Source organism: Pseudophryne corroboree, chromosome 10 (assembly GCF_028390025.1).
Source record: "Pseudophryne corroboree isolate aPseCor3 chromosome 10, aPseCor3.hap2, whole genome shotgun sequence".
Taxonomy (NCBI): Eukaryota; Metazoa; Chordata; class Amphibia; order Anura; family Myobatrachidae; genus Pseudophryne; species Pseudophryne corroboree.
In genome coordinates, this window is record NC_086453.1 from 163007209 (window position 1) to 163020678 (window position 13470).

At 47.7% G+C, this 13470-nt stretch overlaps 1 protein-coding gene across 6 annotated transcripts in view; it reads right to left on the minus strand.

Annotated features, from left to right (window-relative positions):
• Positions 1–13470, minus strand: part of LOC134966292 (NXPE family member 4-like) — a 642982-nt gene that overhangs the window by 220644 nt on the left and 408868 nt on the right. The gene's annotated exons all lie outside the window — the stretch shown is intronic.

The following is a 13470-nucleotide window of genomic DNA, read 5'->3' on the forward strand; positions in this document are numbered from 1 at the left end:
CAGATACCCGGATCGTGACAACCTGGACTAAAGAATCCGCCAACTCCTGGACAGTCTGTGGTGCAACGTGGCATTGGTGGATGGACGAGACATGATGTCCCAGATGTGCTCAATTGTATTCAGGCCTCGGGAACGGGCAGTGCCGGTCCATAGCATCAATGCCTTCGTCTTGCAGGAACTGCTGACACAGTCCAGCCACAAGAGGTCTAGCATTGTCTTGCATTAGGAGGAACCCAGGGCCAACCGCACCAGAATATGGTCTCACAAGGGGTCTGAGGATCTCATCTCGGTAGCTAATGGCAGTCAGGCTACCTCTGGCGAGCACATGGAAGGCCGTGCGGCCCCCCAAAGAAATGCCACCCCACACCATTACTGACCCACTGCCAAACCGGTCATGCTGGAGGATATTGCAGGCAGCAGAACGTTCTCCTTGGCGTCTTCAGACTCTGCTTTCATCTGTGAAGAGCACAGGGCGCCAGTGGTGAATTTGCCAATCTTGGTGTTCTGGCAAATGTCAAACGTCCTGCACGGTGTTGGGCTGTAAGCACAACCCCCACCTGTGGGCGTCGGGCCCTCATACCACCCTCATGGAGTCTGTTTCTGATCATTTGAGTAGACACATGCACATTTGTGGCCTGCTGTAGGTAATTTTTGCAGGGCTCTGGCAGTGCTCCTCCTGTTCCTCCTTGCACAAAGGCGGAGGTAGCGGTCCTGCTGCTGGGTTGTTGCCCTCCTACGGCCTCCTCCACATCTCCTGATGTACTGGCCTGTCTCCTGGTAGCGCCTCCATGCTCTGGACACTACGCTGACAGACACAGCAAACCTTCTTGCCACAGCTCGCATTGATGTGCCATCCTGGATGAGCTGCACTACCTGAGCCACTTGTGTGGGTTGTAGGGAGGTCATACAGGCGCGTGGAGGCCACACACACTACTGAGCCTCATTTTGACTTGTTTTAAGGACATTACATGAAAGTTGGATCAGCCTGTAGTGTGTTTTTCCACTTTAATTTTGAGGGTGACTCCAAATCCAGACCTCCATGGGTTAATACATTTTATTTCCATTGATAATTTTTGTGTGATTTTGTTGTCAGCACATTCAACTATGTAAAGAACAAAGTATTTAATAAGAATATTTCATTCATTAAGATCTAGGATGTGTTATTTTAGTGTTCCCTTTATTTTTTTGAGCAGTGTGTATGTATATATATATATATATATATTTATTTGCAATGAGCCGCCACTCCAATCCTGTATACCCAAACGTGACCCGCTTCCATCAGATAAAACCACACATGAAAGAACGTAGTTGCAACAATGAAAATGACTTCCACAACATAGTGTAGAAATGGTGACATGCACCTAGTTTATGAAAGTGTCGTCTACATTTCAGTTAATACAAACTTTTGTTATGTTGTATTAACTGAAACATAGACGATGCTTGAATATACTAGGTGCATGTCACCATTCCTACACTACGTTGAGGAAGTAATTTTGAGTGCTGCAACTCCCCTCTATATATATATATATATATATATATATATATATATATATATATATATATATTCATTCTGCATAACAATTATACAATGTGTATTGCAGAAAGTGGTGCTAAATGGTCATATGACCTTTATAGACACAACTTTTGACGAGGTGGCTGCTATAATTTTACCAAAAAAAAGGGGGTGGACAGTTGGGGTAGTTGTACCTGTTCTTTGATTTAAAAAAAGGGGATCTGTTATAAAAGTAAAAGTAATGTGGCTCACCAGTTTATTAAAAAGCGCAAAAAACAGCAGCAGAGGAGTAAAGAACTATGGAATATAGAGTACTAGTAACGCAAACCAGATGTTTGCCACACTTCTGGTTTTGCGGCAGGACACAAACCGAAAGTTAATTTACTACATGGACTTTAAAGCGGTCGGAGCTAGCACTGTCTTCTGCACCTCCACATCATTGGAGCCTGACCGGGGGAGGCAACACACAGAGACCACTGGCACTCAATTCCCAGCTCTCGATACAGAACCTTGCATCGGGATATAGCTAACGGGAACTTTGCCATTCCAGGATGCTGGAGGTAAGCTAGGGAGAGTGTAGTGTGAGTTACTGGGACTTTCACTTTGTGTATTATCAGTCTGCAGTGATTAAACTTGGAACGCTGTGCAATACTGCTGTGTGGCGTAACGTGAATAAGGGACACTACTCTGTGGCATATTGTGAATAAGGGACCCTACTGTTTGATGTAATGTAAATAATGGACACCACTGTGCGGTGTAAGGTACTAAGGGGCTCTACAGTGTCATCATTTGAATTAGGGGTACTATTGTGTGGTCATGCCCCTTCTTAGAGAGACCACACTTGTTTTTTTCCGGTGCGCGCTCTCCCTACTTAAGTTGTGTAGGGGGGGGCATTAATACTCTTTATGTACACAGGGAACCAAATGTGTAGTTAAGGCTCTGCTTTGGTATGCACGGATGTGTTCTCCTCTGTTTTCAGCACCCCTGCCCTAAAAAGGTTATACAATGAACACTACCTAATCTTCTACAACTGCTAAGCTAGGGCTTGGTCAATTGGATAATGCCTTCCATTTTTTTTTGTCTGTGACCTACACCAGTGAAGTGCCAGCTTTACCTAACAGAACCAACCTAATATCGGATTGTGGCACATGTGTGAATCCCCTGCAGGATTAGATCTGTTGTGTGAATTAGAATACAGAGAATGATGTACACTTGTATGTTCTTCTAATATTATTCATATTTGTAAGAGCATAGACTAAAAAGTAGGAGGAGTCAGGAATAGTAAGGGGCAGGAGTCTATGCCAGGAGCCAGATGCTGATGCCGAGGTGTACCTGTGTACTTTAAATGCCAGGGCCTATTTTTAGTCCTATTCCGGCCCTGGCTCAGCCTGTTAGCTGCTGCCAAATTGAGTAACTGGCTGCAGTTCGACCCGAGGGGTAGGAGGGGCCGCTAGCCCCTCTCCTCTCTCAATTGCTGCAGCTTCACTTCTGGGAGCCCTGTTGCAGCCTTCATCCCTGCAGCCTACAGTGCACTCACTGGCCAGCGCGGTACAGGCAGAGCGGCTCTGCGATGAAGTTCTGGAGGATGAGGACGCACTGCACGTAGCAGGTTTGTAATTTACGATTCTCTTACTGGCTGCAGCGGTGGACGCGGGTTGGCAGGGGAGAGTGACTTCAGTGTGACATGGTGATGCTGTTCTGCGGACCCAGGCTGTAATGTTTATGTTGTATTTTAATGTGCTCTCCCTAGTACCCTCTCCATGTAACCTCCTTCCTGGCATGATCCTCTCCCTGTTATCCTGTCAGTGTCACCCACTGCTGTCACCCTCTCACCAGCGTCACCCTCTCTCTGTCACCCTCTCCCCAGCATCACCTTCTCCCTGTCACTGAATGCTGTGACCCCTCTCCCTGGCGTTTACCTATCCCTCTCACCCAATGCTGTCACCCACGGCTGTTACCATCTTCCCGGCGTCACCAGCTCCCTGTCACCTCCTGATGTTAGTGTCACCCTCGCCCTGTCACCCAATGCTCAGTGTCACCCTCTCCCTGGCGTCACCCTCTCCCTGTCACTCAATGCTGTCAGTGTCACCCTCTGTCTGTCACCCACTGCTGTCACCCTCTTCCTGTCATCCAATGCTGTCAGTGTCACCCTCTCCCTGTCACCCACTGCTGTCACCCGCTTCCCGGCATCAACTTTTCACTGTCACCCTCTTCCTGTCATCCAATGCTGTCAGTGTCACCCTCTCTCTGTCACCAACTGTTGTACCCTCTCCCCAGTGTCAACCTATCCCTGTCACCCAATGCTGTCAGTGTCACCCTCTTTGTCACCCAATGCTGTCACTGTCACCCTCTGTCTTTCACCCGCCGATGTCCTCCTTTCCCTGACATCACCCTCTCCATAATATTTATTTTTTATTTTATAAAATTGACAATATATTAGCTGCCTGCTCTTAGCAAGTTTAATCAGGCATTAGCGGTAGCTGCATCGGACCTTAGATGCAAATTAGTGGCATGGGGGCCGGGGTGGTTGATGGTGGTGATTTTGTAGGACATTGGCATCTGTGGCGGTAGTGGGCATCAGTTTGTGGTGCAGTAGAGGGCATCAGCTCGGTGGTAGGGGTCAACGGTGGGTCTCAGCATACATTATGTGTGCAGTGCCTCACCAGCCACTGACCTCACCGCACGCCACTGTGGGCCACTCAAGTACATTCACAGAGTTGTCCTGAAGCCACTCCTTTGATATCTTGGCTGTGTGCTTAGGGTCGTTGTCCTGCTGAAAGATGAACCGTCACCCCAATCTGAGGTCAAGAGTAGGTTTTTATCCAGGATGTACACTGCTGCATTCATCTTTCCCTCTATCCTGACTAGTCTCCCAATTCCTGCTGCTGAAAAACATCCCCACAGCATGATGCTGCCACCACCATGCTTCACTGTAGGGAGAGCATTGGCCTGGTGATGAGCAGTGCCTGGTTTCCTCCAAACATGATGCCTAGCATTCACGCCAAAGAGTTCAATCTTTGTCTCATCAGACCAGAGAATTTTTTTCTCATGGTCTGAGAGTCCTTCATGTGCATTTTGGCAAACTCCAGGCGAGCTGCCAGGTGCTTTTAACTAAGGAGTGGCTTCCGTCTGGCCACTCTACCATAGAGGCCTGATTGGTGGATTGCTGCAGAGATGGTTGTCCTTCTGGTAGGTTCTCCTCTCAACACAGAGGAATGCTGTAGCTCTGACAGACTGACCTACAGGTTCTTGGTCACCTCCCTGACTAAGGCACTTCTTCCCCGATCACTCAGTTTAGCTGGCCCGCTCTAGGAAGAGTCCTGGTGGTTCCGAACTTCTTCCATTTACGGATGATAGAGACCACTGTGCTCATTGGGACCTTCAAAACAACAAATATTTTTCTGTACCCTTCCCCAGATTTTTGCCTCGAGACAATCCTGTCTCGGAGGTCTACAGACAATTCCTTTAACTTCATGTTTGGTTTGTGCTCAAACATGCACTTTCAAGTGTGGGACCTTATATAGACAGGTGTGTGCCTTTCCAAATCATGTCCAGTCAACTGAATTTACCACAGGTGGACTCATACTAAGTTGTAGGAACATTTCAAGGATAATCAGTCAAAACAGGATGTACCTGATCTAAATTTTGAGCTTCATGGCAAAGGCTGCAAATACTTATGTTCATGTGATTTCTTAGTTTTTTATTTTTAATAAATTTGCAAAAATCTCAAAAAAACTTGTTTCACATTGTCCTTATGGGTCATTGTGTCAAGAATTTTGAGGTGAAAAATAAATTTATTCCATTTTGGAATAAGGCTGTAACATAACAGTGTGGAAAAAGTGAAGGACTGTGAATACTTTCGGGATGCACTGTATATTACAGATGAGCGGGTTCTGTTCTCCGAGAACTGAACCCACCCGAACTTAGTGATCTGAGACGGTATACAAGTCCAGCTCGGATTTTCACACCTGACTCTGATCCCAAAACGAGGCAAAACGTCATCCTCCCACTGTTGGATTCTCATGGGTTTTGGATTCTATAAAGATCCCCCTGGTGATCAGCTCCATTTCACTCCGACTGTGGAGCTTGTACAGCGCAGACGTGTCTGTGCTATGGGGCTGATTCAGAGCTGATCGTAGATGTACTAAATTTAGCAAATCTACAATCACTTTCTATGACATGCGGGAGGACGCCCAGCACAGGGCTAGTGTGCCACGCAGGTCCTACCCTCCCTGCACGGGTGCAAAAGCATCTCACGGCGGCCGCTTCAGCCTGCCCCCACAACAGTCGACGCACCTGTGTTGTCCAGACAGTGCCCCACCAACAGTGTTCTGATGCCGTCGGCACGCCCCCTCCCACCCCGTGACTGCCTCTGGCTGTCAATCAGGCAGAAGCGATCGTATCAGTGAGATGCTTTGTACAGGGGTGCACTGTCCATTCATCTAGGAGCTCTGTCCTAGTGTAAAATTAAAATAATAAAAGCTAAAAAGCCTAAAATATAATTATAAAAAAAATACTATTTTATTTAGTTTGTGCTGTACCCCAGTGTACTATACAATTTTTATTTTCATAAATACTGTGAAAATATCATTCAGACCGCAGTATATTATTATTTCGTACTCATACATGTATTGTGTGACACTGTTGGTGAAGGTGGTACCACAATAATATATTTTATTTCGTACACATATTGGCCCTCATTCCGAGTTGTTCGCTTGCTAGCTGCTTTTAGCAGCATTGCAAACGCTAGGCCGCCGCCCTCTGGGAGTGTATCTTAGCAGAATAGCGAACGAAAGATTAGCAGAACTGCTATTAAATAATTCCTTGCAGTTTCTGAGTAGCTCCAGACCTACTCCTAGATTGCGATCACCTCGGTCTGTTTAGTTCCTGGTTTGACGTCACAAACATGTCCTGCGTTCGGCAAGCCACTCCCCCGTTTTTGGCAACAGCCTGCCTGCTTCGTGGGACTTAGGAAGGGGGGGGGGGGGATGGCCCAACTTCCTACAGGGTTAATGGTCCCATTCCCCACTGATAGGACACTGAGCTCCTGAGGGTCCTATTCACAAGCCTCACCTCGGCGAGCGTACTGTCCCACAGCACGCCGCCACCCCTAACAGAGCCAGAAGTAAGAAGAGCGGTGAGTAGGTGGCTGGTGTCCCGGTTAGCAGGTCACCAGCTGAAATGGCGGCATAAGGGTGTGGAGCACAGTGCTGACAGGCAGGCTGCGCTCCAGGGCCCAAGATGACATGCTGTGTGCGTGTGTTCCGCTGTGAGGGGCGCGCTGAGCCACTACTTACATTACCCACACTGGCAAACTAGCTTACAGGGGTTCTAACTCGCTGTTAAGCTCCATGCATACCTCAGCCAGTATAAAAAAAACGGGAAGACAGCGCACCATTACGGGAGCGGGGCTTCACTATGAGTGGACACAGCAGCTCACCAGCACCATTTTCCCTCTGCAGCTCTACTCAGACAGACTGGCAGGGAAGCGCAGCCCCTCCACAAGGACTCCAGCTTGCCTCAGCGGTACCAGGGGCAGTGACGTGCGGTGGGATGAGGCAGGTGAGGCAGAGCCTTTCCTGGCATACTAACGTTTGTGCCAGAGTTCCGACTGTATAAAGTATATAAAAAATACAAAGAATATGTTTTTGAAATATCTTCTGTGCATTATTCTAATCATTTTTATAGCCACAACCATGGAGTAAAAAGTCTATGGCAGGTGAGGCAGTGCCGACACCTGACTATCTTTTCTGCACATCTCTGATCAAAACAGACCAAATTTCCAAAAGTATATACTGCTGCAGCTGTGTATAATGCCCAGATGTACCTTTTGGCTCATATATTGAATGCAAATCTGGTTCTGGTGCTAGCCAGGGCCACCTGAGCCATTTAGGTCACCGCACGTCCCTGACCAGGGGGTCATAGCAAAGGGGGGTTATTAGAATACTGAGCCTTTATTAAGTGGGCTTAGTTAGCGACCCAGCTAACCTTATAATTAGCTATAGGGGCACTGTGTAGCTGGTTCCATCATACTCTGTGTCTCCCTAGGGGGCTCTGTGTGGGTTAACTGTGCTTTCAACCTATTCATCCTGTATGTGTGTGTGTTCTTTTACATTTTACTATGTCAAAGTAGTGTGTTTCATGCACAGCAGAGTGTTTTTCTCACTCAGGGGGATCCCTACAGTGTACTCAGGATAGTACACATTCTCAGGCTAGTGGGTCCGAACCAGTATGGTTGGATTCATTAAAAGGGATGATCTCAAATATTTCACATAAATTATCCCACAATGAGAAGGAGACGCAATACTTTAGACAATCTGTGGATGACCTGATGAATAGAGACTCAGTGGCCATTCCAGCGTATCAGACCCCTGCCATTTGTCCACAACAGCGTACACTGGTCCAAATCATGCAGACTGATACTGATGATGTATCAGACGTTGAGGAGGGTGAGGTGGACTCGGGAGGGGGATGCAGCTTTGTCACAGGGAATACAGGCCCTGATAGAGGCCGTTTGAGATATCCTGCACATTCCTGACAAAGCGAAAGAGGACGATGAGGAATCTTATTTTAATGTAAAAAATAAATCCTCTGCTACTTTCCCTGCATCTAAGGAATTAAATTCCTTATTTGAAGAAACTTGGTCTAATCCTGACAAGAAGTTTCAGATCCCTAAAAGGTTACTCACAACTTTCGCTTTTCCTCAGGATGATAGAAAATAATGGGAAGGCCCACCGATTGTTGACGCATAAGTATCTAGATTATCACAAAAAATAGTTTTACCGGTCCCGGGGGAAGCCTCCTTAAAAGATGCGGCAGGCAGCAAGATTGAAACCACTCTCAAATTTCTGTACACAGCTGTGGGGGTGGCCCAGAGACCCACTATTGCTTGTGCTTGTATCACTAGGGCCATTGCAAAATAGTCAGGTAACCTAATTGAGGGGTAGATTCCTTACCAAGAGGTGAGATGATTTTACTCCTGCAATATATACAGGACTCTGCAAATTTTATGGTGGAAGCCATAAAAGAAATTGGATTGCTCAATGCACGCTCCATGGCTATGGCAGTGTCAGCACGCAAGGGCCTATGGCTACGTCAGTGGACGGCAGATGTGGATTCCAGAAAGGGTGTGGAAAGCCTACCTTTCACAGGCGACGCCCTGTTTGGTGATGAACTGGATACGTGGATATCCAAGGCTACGGCGGGTAAGTCTACATATCTTCCTTCAGCACCCCCACCAGCTAGGAAGACCTACTCTGCTCTGACTCTGCAGTCCTTTCGGACAGCAAAATTCAAACATAAAGCCAAGGGTTCTTCTACAGCCTTCAAAGGCAATAGAGGTAAACCCAGAAAACAAGCAACTGCAAGTTCACAGGAACAGAACTCTGGTTCTGCTTCCTCAAAGCCTTCAGCATGACGGTGGACCTTTCTGCCTGGGAGACAGGCAGGTGGGAGCCCGATTAAGAGATTTCAGTCATATATGGGCAACGTCATGCCAGGATCCCTGGGTCAAAAAGGTCATCACCCAGGGATACAGACTGGAGTTTCAGGAACTCCCACCTCACAGATTCTTCAAGTCAGGCTTAACAGCTTCTAAGGAGGCAAGTATAAATTTACAGGATGCAATTCACAAACTGGTACAGACTCAGGTCATTGTTCCAGTTCCACCTCAGCTACGGTCCAGGGGTTATTATTCCAGCCTGTTTGTGGTACCGAAACTGGATGGTTCGGTGACACCCAAGTCGTTGAACCCGTACTTACGGGTGTTCAAATTCAAGATGGAATCTCTGAGAGCGGTGATCTCGTGTCTGGAGGAAGGGGAACTCTTGGTGTCTCTGGATATCAAGGATGCATACCTTCATATCTCGATCTGGCCACCTCATCAGGCTTATCTCAGGTTTGCCTTACAGGACTGTCACTACCAGTTCCAGGCTCTGCCCTTTGGCCTCTCCACGGCCCTGAGGGTGTTCACCAAGGTAATGGCGGAGATGATGTTTCTCCTACGCAAACGGGGAGTGAACATTATTCCGTACCTGAACGATCTGCTGATAAAAGCACCATCCAGGGAGCGGTTATTGGATGACATTGCCCTCTCAACTCGACTACTCCGGGATCACGGGGTGGATTCTGAACATACCAAAATCTCACCTGGAACCAACTCTGAGGCTTCCGTTCCTGGGGATGATACTGGATACAGAGGTACAGAAGGTGTTTCTTTCATTGGAAAAAGCAGTGGTGATCCAGTAAATGGTGCGGGATGTTCTCAAACAATTCAGATATCGGTGCATCTCTGCATTTGCCTTCTGGGAAAGATGGTAGCCGCTTACGAGGCACTGCAGTGTCAGCGTCCGGGGGCCGCGGGGTCTGCCGTGCGAGCGGCTGGTGGGCATCGGCGGAGGAGGGCTGCTGCAGTGGATCCGCTTGCAGCGGGTAGGCGGCTGTGGTGGGTCCGCTCATGGTGGCAAGATGCTGCTGCAGTGGATCTCACTGACTGCAGTTGCTGGGAGGCCAGGGACAAGGGAGTGTCCAAGCACCAGCAAGAATGTCTGCCTTACAGGGAGCCGCCATATTGGAGACAAATTCTGAGCAATGGTACAGGCTTCCTGTTGTATCTAGCCAATCCAGGGAGATCTCTCTTCATAAAAAGGGTCTGGTTTATGACAGGGGCGCCAGTGCTTCAAGTTACTACCAAGGTGTAAGTGCTATAGCTCTGTGCTCCCAGGATTCCTTCCGTGTCCTGGTTACTCCCTGGCTCTGCTCTGCCGTCATTTATTTGTTGCCGCAGCCCTGCTGTTTCTAACCTACTGCCCCTTGTGAGAGTGCTCCTGGGAACCCCGACCCAGTAAGGGTCTCAGGTCATGGACAGTTCCCGTGCTCTTCAGCACCGTCTTTCAAAACACAGTCCACAAGTCCGCAGTTCAGCCTAGTCTTTCAAGCCACAGTTCACCAGTCCGCAGTTCTTTATCCTCAGCCATGTCATTCTAACCACAGTCCACAAGTTCGCAGTTCAGCCTCATCTTTCAAAGCCACAACCTACTAGTCCGCAGTTCTTTGTCTTCAGTCTTGTTATCTGTTAAACTACTACTGCCCGTCTTCTAGTCCTGTCTATGTTCTCCATTGGTCTCGTGTCCCATGAGGAGGAACTATATCCAGCCCCCTCGCCTTCTTCATCCGCAGGCTATCACTTCCTCGGGCAAATCTCAGTTGCTGGATCCTCAAACTCAGCCAAGCGTGACACTGCAGTACGGAAGGTTTCACGCAAGACCCTTCCAGCTGGACCCGTTGGATAAATGGTAATTTATACATGCACTAGAGGATTTGTCTGTCACCAAAATCCAGGATTTCTCTTCTGTGGTGGCTCCAGACTTCTCACCTGACCGAGGGCCGAAGATTCGGGACTCATAATTGGATTCTGCTAACCACAGACGCAAGCCTCAGAGGTTGGGGAACAGTCACCCAGGGGGCACACTTCCAAGGAAAATGGTCAAATCAGGAAACCATTCTTCCAATCAATATTCTGGAACTAATGGCCATATACAACGCCCTTGTGCAGGCAGCCCATCTTCTTCAAGATCAGGCAATCCAGGCAGTCGGACAATGTGACGGCAGTAACGTACATAAACCGACAGGGCGGAACGAAGAGCAGAACAGCAGTGTCAGAGGTAACACGGATTCTCCTCTGGGCAGAATGACATGCTGTGGCATTGTTGGCGGTCTTCATTCTGGGAGTAGACAACTGGGAAGCAGACTTCCTCAGCAGACACGACCTCCACCCAAGAGAGTGGGGCCTTCACCCAAAGGAAACTCAGGCGGTATTGTACCAGGTCGAGAGACCCACAGGCAGTGGCGGTGGACGTTCTGGTGACTCCATGGGTTTACCAGTTGGTGTATATGTTTCCACCACTTCCACTGATCCCAAGATTTCCCAAAAGAATAAAAAGAGAAAACAATCAAGCAATTCTCATTGCTCCAGATTGGCCAAGAAGGGCTTGGTACGCAGATCTCCTGGACATGCTGCTGGAGGATCTGTGGCCTCTACCTCTTCAAGAGGATCTTCTGCAGCAGGGTCCTTCTATCAAGACTTACCACGGCTACGTTTGATGGCACGGCGGTTGAGCATCAAATTTTAGCCCAGAAAGGCATTCCGGACAGGATATTTCCTACCCTGATCCAAGCCAGAAAAGGGGTAACATCTAAACACTACCACCAGATTTGGAGGACGTATGTGTCTTGGTATGAAAACAGGAAATTCCCTACGGTGGAATTTCAGCTGGGTTGTTTTTTGCTTTTGCTGCAGTCAGGAGTAGATGTGGGCCTATGCCTGGGTTACTTAAAGGTCCAGATCTCGGCCTTGTCCATTTTCTTCCACAGACAGTTGGTGTCCATTCTTGAGGTTCAGACGTTCTTGAAAGGGGTTCTGCACATCCAGCCACCCTTTGTGCCTCCCATGGCACCTTGGGATCTCAACGTGGTGTTGCAGTTTCCACAGTCTGAATGTTTGAGCCTTTACAGGAGGTTGATGTAAAGTTTCTTACGTGGAAGACCGTTACATTGCTGGCCTTGGCTTTGGCAAGACATGTGTCGGAATTGGGGGCGTTGTCTTGCAAGAGCCCCTATTTGATTTTCCATGAAGATAGAGCTGAAATCAGAACTCGTCAGCAATTTCTTCCAAAGGTTGTGTCTGCGTTTCATATCAACCAGCCTATTGTGGTTCCGGTGCTTACTGACACCTCTTCCACTTCAAAATCCCTGGATGTTGTGCGGGCTTTGAAAATCTTTGTCAAACGGACAGCTTGTCACAGAAAATCGGACTTGCTGTTTGTACGCTATGATCCCAATAAAATTGGGTGTCCTGCTTCCAAGCAGTCTATTGCTCGCTGGATCAAGCTTACTATCCAGCATGCTTACTCTACGGCAGGTTTGCCGGTTCCTTGGTCTGTACATGCCCACTCTACTAGGTTGGTGGATTTATCCTGGGCGGCTGCCCGGGGTGTCTCCGCCTTACAGCTCTGCCAAGAAGCTACTTGGTCTGGTTTGAACACGTTTGCTAAGTTTTACAACTTTGATCATTCGGTCTCTAAGGACCTTCAGTTTGGTCAGTCAGTTCTGCAAACCCTCAGCACTCTCCCACCCGGTTTGGGAGCTTTGGTACATCCCCATGGTACTAATGTGGACCCCAGTATCCTCTAGGACGTAAGAGAAAATAGGATTTTAATTACCTGCCGGTAATTCCTTGTCTCGTAGTCTGTAGAGGATACTGGGTGCCCGCCCAGTGCTTCGTTTCTGCACTGTTACTTGGTTAAGTACTGTTGGTTCAGCTGTTGCTGTTCCTGTTTCATGTTTGGTTAGCATGGCTTTCCTCTTGTTGTATGTGCAGGTTCAGAATCTCACCACTATCCTTACCTATCCTTCTCTCACGGTATGTCCGTCTCCTCGGGCACAGTTTCTAGACTGAGTCTGGTAGCAGGAGCATAGAGGGAGGAGTCAATGCACACTATTGATTTTTTAAAGTGCCCAAGGCTCCTAGTGGACCCATGTATACCCCGTGGTACTAATGTGGACCCCAGTATCCTCTATGGACTACGAGAAAAGAATTTACCGCTAGGTAATTAAAATCCTATTATTGTGTGACACTTTGGATGAAGGTGATACTGTACCACAGTAATATATTTTATTTCATACTCGTACATGTATTGTGTGACACTGCTGATGAAATGAAACCACGGTGTTAGAATACTTTTTCTGACTTATACACATATTGTGGGTGAAATTGGTACCACAGTAATATATTTTATTTCGTACTCATACATGTATTGTGTGACACTGTAGGTGAAAGTAAACCGTAGTGTTAGATTATTATCTCTGACTCATACACATATTATGACACTGTAGGTGGTACATTTTTTGTACAATTGTGGTGTGTGCTTTACCCCACTTGGTTCATGTTTGTTGATAGA